Below are 7,127 nucleotides of genomic sequence, written 5' to 3' on the forward strand. Positions count from 1 at the left end.
CCTGCTGTAAGTATTGGGTAAATTAATCAATAGTTCAATGAATATTGGTAACCATTTAATTTTTAATTAGCAAACTGTAATCATGGGTAAAATTCAATAGACACTCATTTATAACTTGATGATGTTTATTCCAAAAAAAAAGAATGAAAAAATGAAGAAGGGATATGAATACTTCATATAAGGCTTAATAGCACAATATCCCTATTTATTATCCAAACTTCCCTGCCTTTTGGAAATAGGACAAGTCATCCTTGTTTGAAATATTATGTAGGAAATACCCTCTACTGTTGGCCTTCATCTGTCCGGCCATTAAATTCCTATAAAAATAGAAAAAACTGAGAAAATTTAAAAGGGCAAAATCCCCCACCAATTACACATGATGCGGGAACCCCACATACCTATTAGAACTGGTAAAAAATGTCATTGCCATCCATTTTCTTAGTAAAAAGATTGGAAATAAGTAGAATAAAGAACTGATCATAATCACAATCCCAAAATTTTTATTTATACCACCTACAAAATTTCGCACACCATAGTCACCTCCCACAATGTCAATGGAAATTTGCCGGATTTCACCTCTTTCTTCCCTTCCATTACGCCTTTGATGACATTCTCATGATTCGAAGAATTGCATCCATTACTTCAAATTATACAGCTGTGCAAACACTGTTTAGACATCTGATTATAGGTTCCTCAAGCTTTCCATTATACTTCATCTAAAATTTTAAAGCTGAAGTTTTGAGGGGTAGGGGGAAGAAAATAAAAAATTTTAAGTTTTGAAATTGTGGGTAGTACAAATAAAATGTTTGAGAGTATGATTACAATTAGTTCTTTATTTTTTTTTCTTGTTTTTCTTTTTGTTTTATTTGAATAGGAAGATATATTCTTTATTTTAATCTTTTTATTGAGAAAACGGGTGAAATAGTCCTTTTTCTACAAATTTTAATATGGGTGGGGAGGTTTTGCACACCATGTATGATATAGATGGGGAGTTATGCCCTTTTCATTTTTTTAATTTTCCCTCTTTTTATTGGAATTTAGACAGAATGGACGGATGCTGATAATAGGGGGGTATTCTGCATAAAATATTTCAAATAGGGATGCTTTGTGCTATTTTCAATAGGTAGGGGAGTTTTCGATAATTTGAATAATAGGCCTTTACTTGATTTTTTTTTTTTCAAAATACATTTTTTTATTTTTTCTTTTCAATTACACATTCTTGAATAAAATAATATTATACGTAAATTCAAAATTTTTCTTTACTTTTTAACCACACATTCTTCATCGAAGTACTATTCCAAAATACATTATTTTCAAAAAATGGACCTCAAACATGCTCTAAATAAGAGTATTTTGTAATGAAAAGAAAGAAAAAGAGAAGAGAGAATTAAAAATCAATAGATTTCTGTGTATTTTATTAAGAACCAAAAGTTTATGGGAAAGAATCAAGGATAAATCGATAATAATTTCAAGGGCTACAACGGTATAATTATCATTCACTAATAAACTTACTATTTACAACATTTCCCCTTAAATAACACATTACAAAATATTCGGCTCGTTAAAACTCTGTTTGATAAAAATCCAATTGAACAAAAGAATCAAATGTAGAAAAAGAGTACAATTATTTTTAGAATATTATAAATAAATGCTATCTTATTAAAATCTTAGTCGGAAAATCCAGTGGAATGAAACCAATGTAAAGGAAAAAGAGTACATCCACTCCTCCTAATGTTGATCACTAAAAATCTTTAAGTAATGCACTCCTATCTTATGAACCAATTTTTTTAAATATAGATGTCGCAATGCTTCTATAAATAAATCGGTCAAGTTGTCACTTGAACGAATTTGTTACGCATCGATGTTGTACATTCTTTTGAAACTCATGTGTATGAAAGAATTTTGGAGAAATATGCTTCGTCCCATCATAATTTTTGGGCTATCTTTTGGTTGGAGTTAACTCGCATAATGTTTGGATATGATGGGTCATATTTCTCAACCATACACACTTTCGTCCTACTTCATATATTGTAATAATTTCAGAATAATTTGAGGATGTTGCTGTCAAAGTTTGGTTCATAGATCTCCGTAATATAGCTTTTTCACCATGTGTAAACACATATCCTGTTTGTGATTTAGTTTTATGTGGATCAGAGAGATAACCTGCATCTGTATATCCTACTAAAGCAGATTCTGATCTTTAAGAATATAATAATCCCAAATCAACAGTGCCCTTTATGTAATGCAAAAAATTGGTTTAACACCATTCCAATGCCTACGATTGGTGTGGAGTTATATCTTGCAAAGAGATTTGCAGGAAAGTTATGCCGAGTCGATTGTAGTTTGCAAGATAAGTTAATACTTCAATTGCACTAAGATATGGTACTCTAAGACAAGGAATTTTTTTCTCCATCTTCAAGTAGACGAAATTGATTATTTTTCATATCAAGTGATCAAACAACCATAAATGATGTTAATAAATGTGCACTATCCGTATAAAAATATTTTTAAATTTTTTTCTGTATATGTAGATTGATGAACAAATAATCATTCTATGAAAATTAAATCTGCATTTCAAGACAAAATTTGATTTTTCCCAAATCCTTCATATCAAATTCATTTTTCAAATAATCGGCAGTTTTGTTAAACTGTTTAATAGTTACAATTAAATTTAAATTATCAACATAAACTGGCATAATTGCAAATTCAATATTTACTGTCTTTATAAAAACACACGGGCAAATATTATCATTTTATAACCATCCTTCAACATACATTCGCTAAAACAATTATAACACATCTGTCCATTTTATTTGGCCAATCATTACTTCAATCGATATATTTCGATGCATTTATTTTCATTCCTTGCTATAGATGCAGTACATCGTCGTGCAAAAATGTTGTTGACAATTTTCTTTTGAAGATTTTTTTTTTTTTTTTTTTTTTTTTAAGAATTGAACATCATCACGCTTCGGCCTTATCATAGATATATCAAATATAATGCTAATAAATTGTTTTCATAAGAGCATTTAAAACTAGTGCGTGAGATACTGTTTATCTCTTTGATCAGTAAATGCCTCTAAATAAATTATCTTTCGAATTTTAGATTCGAATAATATTTTGTGATGATTTAGATGATAATGTATTTATACATTATTTTCAATTTCTTGACTCCTTCCCCTAAAGCTGATAGAATTGTCCAATCAAATTGACAATCGTTTTTCCAGCATTATAAAACTTCGTCCATTTGTGATAAGGGTTCAAACTAAGCATTTAGTCTCATAAATTTTTACTTTTCTATTTCAGTGTATTGTGGTGATTCAATTTTACAGATGGTGCATTATCAAAATAATTAAATGGGAAAATTAAGCTCTTAGCATAAGTCCATTATAGTATGAAGAACTATAATGTTGGCATAATGCATAATAGAATTCGTTAAACAAATATAGGAAGTGTAACGCCCAAAAAATGTTTAGAATAAAAATGCATTTGTTTTATATGTTATATTTTTATATTTTTGAAAAAAAATTGAGAACTAAAATGAAATTTGTTTTAAATTCATATTTCGATTTGAGTCAAATAATTAAATTTCGATAGAGCAAGTTTAAGTATATCAATATCGGGCTCATTAGATAACTCATAATTAATCATGCATATTAGGCGCGAAAAATAATTATTTTGAATAAGTTATACTCATATTATTAATGTTGAAAAAAATATTACCTAAATTTATAATTAATTAAGTTAATATTGACACGTGCATTAGTTAGAATGAAGAAATATTTTTAGATGATAATGCTTTGATGTTGATTGAGAGATAAAGTAACCTTATTTTTATAATATTTAATTGCTTTGATTTTGAGAATTGATAAGAGTTGTCAATTAGTTTTATTTTAATATTATTTTCTTGCTTTGATTTTGGGAGTTGGTAGGAATGGTTTTGACACGTGTAGATTGGACAGGAAAGGAAAATGGTTTCCTTTTTTTTATTTTTTATTTTATTTTTTTTTATTTCTTAGATTTCGGGATGGTGACTTTTGGGGACGGGGATCACGGCATCATGTGTATTTTTGGCCTATCAAAAATTTAATTTCTCCTTTCAACTTTAAATACAATACAAAAGTAATAATTATCTATCCTAAAGAGGGAAAAGAAAAGAGAAAAACATGGATATGCGTTAATATGGCAACAAGTTGGAATTAAAGATTTGGGAACGTGAATTTCTTGCTTCTTTTTCAACAATCAATCAAGGTAGGATTACGATATGCAAATGGTTTATCCCGCTTAAATTATTTCTTCATGTTGATAATATTATGTTATGATATGAAATGACTATTTGGTACCAACTATATAATATGATATGCGCTCTTATTTGTTCTAAAAATATGATATGAGGGTATGATATTTTTACAAATGATTTAATATTTTTATTTGGTATTGCACCATTATTTTCATGTTCTACTGAATATTTTTATGTACTCACCACTTTCCCCACTCATCACTAGTTAGAATGAGTCGTTGGTTGGTGGGTGATGCTGTGTTGTCGTGGTCAAGGACGGAGCCAAGAAAATTATTCAGTGATGGCATAATTTAAAATTTTAGACGGTCAAATTTTGAGATTTTTGCTAGGCAGCGTAGACTTCTCCTAGTTAGTGTATAAAACCTCTAGCTACAAGAATAGCCCATAAACAATACTTATTCATTAGTTAATCATTTTTCATAATAATAATCCCTCAAGCTTTTTTCATAACAAGCTATTCCAACAACAAAAATTCCTCAACCTTCAGCATAACTAGATTTACAAAGTCAAAGGCAAAAATTTGACAAACACAAATTTTACATGATATATTTTTAGCAAAACATATACCTTAATCATTTGATTCATTTCACAATACAAGATATGGGCCTCATTTAAAAATAAATAAGAAGCCCAAAACAAAAGGCTTACAAGTTACCATTTAGACTTTAGAAAATATTAAGTTGGCCCAAGTAAAAAGTAAAACCTATCTAATCTTCCATTCCCTTCCTAGCTTACCTTTCGTTTCAAGCTTCTGGAGATTGTCTGCAACAATGGCAAGTTGGGCTGCATCCAACCTTGACCTACCGAAAATCGCAGTTCGGGCATTGTTGAAAATCCCAATGTGGGCTATTGCTGCAAGAAATCTCAGCTTGCACTGGCCTCTACGTGGCTCCGCCCCTAGTCGAGGTGTCAGGAATTATGGGACACAAAAAAAATAATCCGGTGTAATAAGATATTTGTTTATTTCAACAATTTCTTAGTTTAATTCATAAAAATTTAATTTAGAAATCTTAGACATGTTTAATTCGATTATAATTATAAAATTGTGTTATATTTTATTCGTGGAATAAAATTTTATGTTATATGTATTTGGAATACAGCATGTAGATAGTGACTTAAATTATAGAATTTGGGTCATCATAAGAAGTATTTCGTTTTCAATTAAATTGAAAGGAGGCGTTTACTAAACAATAGTATTAAATCATTTATCGACATTCCAATTAATACTTATTAAAATATTGAGATTTATACCCACTAGCATTAACAAGACACAATTTTGATTATATAATCTGAAATTATGCTTATAATTAAAATTTGAGCAATAATTTTGCAAACTTCATGTTGCGAATACCGTGCAATCATTTAATATATGTATAAAATCTATTAGATAAAAATAATATTTAGATGATCAACGTGGAGAATGATGAGACCCATTTATCATCCTAATTAATTTTTTTTTTGTTAATATAGGGAATTCAGTTCCTATTTTAGTTAATGATGGTCAATGAAAAATTTTTGTTAAAGAGAACAAACATCATATAGTATTGAATTGAAGAATCTTTTGCTTCTTCATTGAATATCCATTTGAATTTTTAATTTCGCATCATTATTAATTCGGGATATATACTATTTCAAGAGTATGTTATATTTTATTATTGCTTCTTCTAGAACATTGATTGTAATATTACGCTCTTTAGGGGAAATAAACATAATATTATTTTGGAATATTAATTATAATATTGTACTATTTTAGAGTAATAATGTGATAAATTATTAATTTAAAATTTATAAAAAAAACATTTAAAATAATTAATTATCATATAAATATGATACAAATTTATATAGAAAAATTAATTACCCAAAATGTATAAGTAAAAAAATCTTCAATAACTTGGAAAAATTAAGTTATCGTACTAATAACGTGTTATGAAAAGAGAGAAAAATAAAAGAGAATAAAAATCAATAGATTTGTTTGTATTTTATTTATAACCAAAGTCCTATATTTATAAAAAAGAATAATGTATAAAACCATAATAATCTTAAGGAATGCAGGAATGTAATTGTCATTCACTAATAAATTTACAATTTACAACAGTATTGTACTATTAAACCTTAGCCCCCATTTGGCCTTTATTAACTTCTATTCTATTCCATTGCATTTCATTTTTCTTTCTCCTATTTTCAACCATAAAATCTTTCACAAAATAATATTACACGTAAATCAAAAAAATTTCCTTTTTTTTCAACTATTCATTTTTCAAAAAAATATTATTTCACTCATTTTCATTTTCACAAAATGGAGGCCAAACAGGTGCTTAATAATAGAAGCAAAGGTTACGGAATTTTGCGTCAAGGGAAGTGCCACATGAATATAATTGTTTACATAATAATATCCATAATTACACGTGGCATTGGATCCAACCTTTAATTCAAATCTTATACTTGCACATCAACAATCAGATGATTGCCATATCACATTATGAATATTATTATGTGCAATAATTATGTACAAGTAGAATTTTCTTTTGCATCAATTATACTTAAAAGAATAGTAATTATTGAAATAATATTGAAACCTTATAAATCATCATCTAGGGCTGCCGTGTACCACACTATGCCCCTGTTTGACCCCCATTAAATCATTTTTTGTTCTCCTATTTTCAACTAAACAATTTTTTATAAAATAATATTACATGTAAACAAAAAAACTTTTCATTCATTTTTCAATTACTCATTTTTCAAAAAAGTACTATTTCACTCATTTTCTAAAAAAATTGGGGTGGGGGGGGGGGGGGGGGGTTTGGAGAAATTAAATTGGAAATATGGA

General features: G+C 28.2%; 1 pseudogene; it reads left to right on the forward strand.

The window, feature by feature from the left end:
• The first annotated feature begins 4,510 nt into the window (after positions 1 to 4,510).
• The window catches only part of LOC111390763, a 9,084-nt pseudogene continuing 6,467 nt past the window's right edge, over positions 4,511 to 7,127 (forward strand).

This window comes from Olea europaea, unplaced genomic scaffold (genome assembly GCF_002742605.1).
Source record: "Olea europaea var. sylvestris unplaced genomic scaffold, O_europaea_v1 scaffold713, whole genome shotgun sequence".
NCBI lineage: Eukaryota > Viridiplantae > Streptophyta > Magnoliopsida > Lamiales > Oleaceae > Olea > Olea europaea.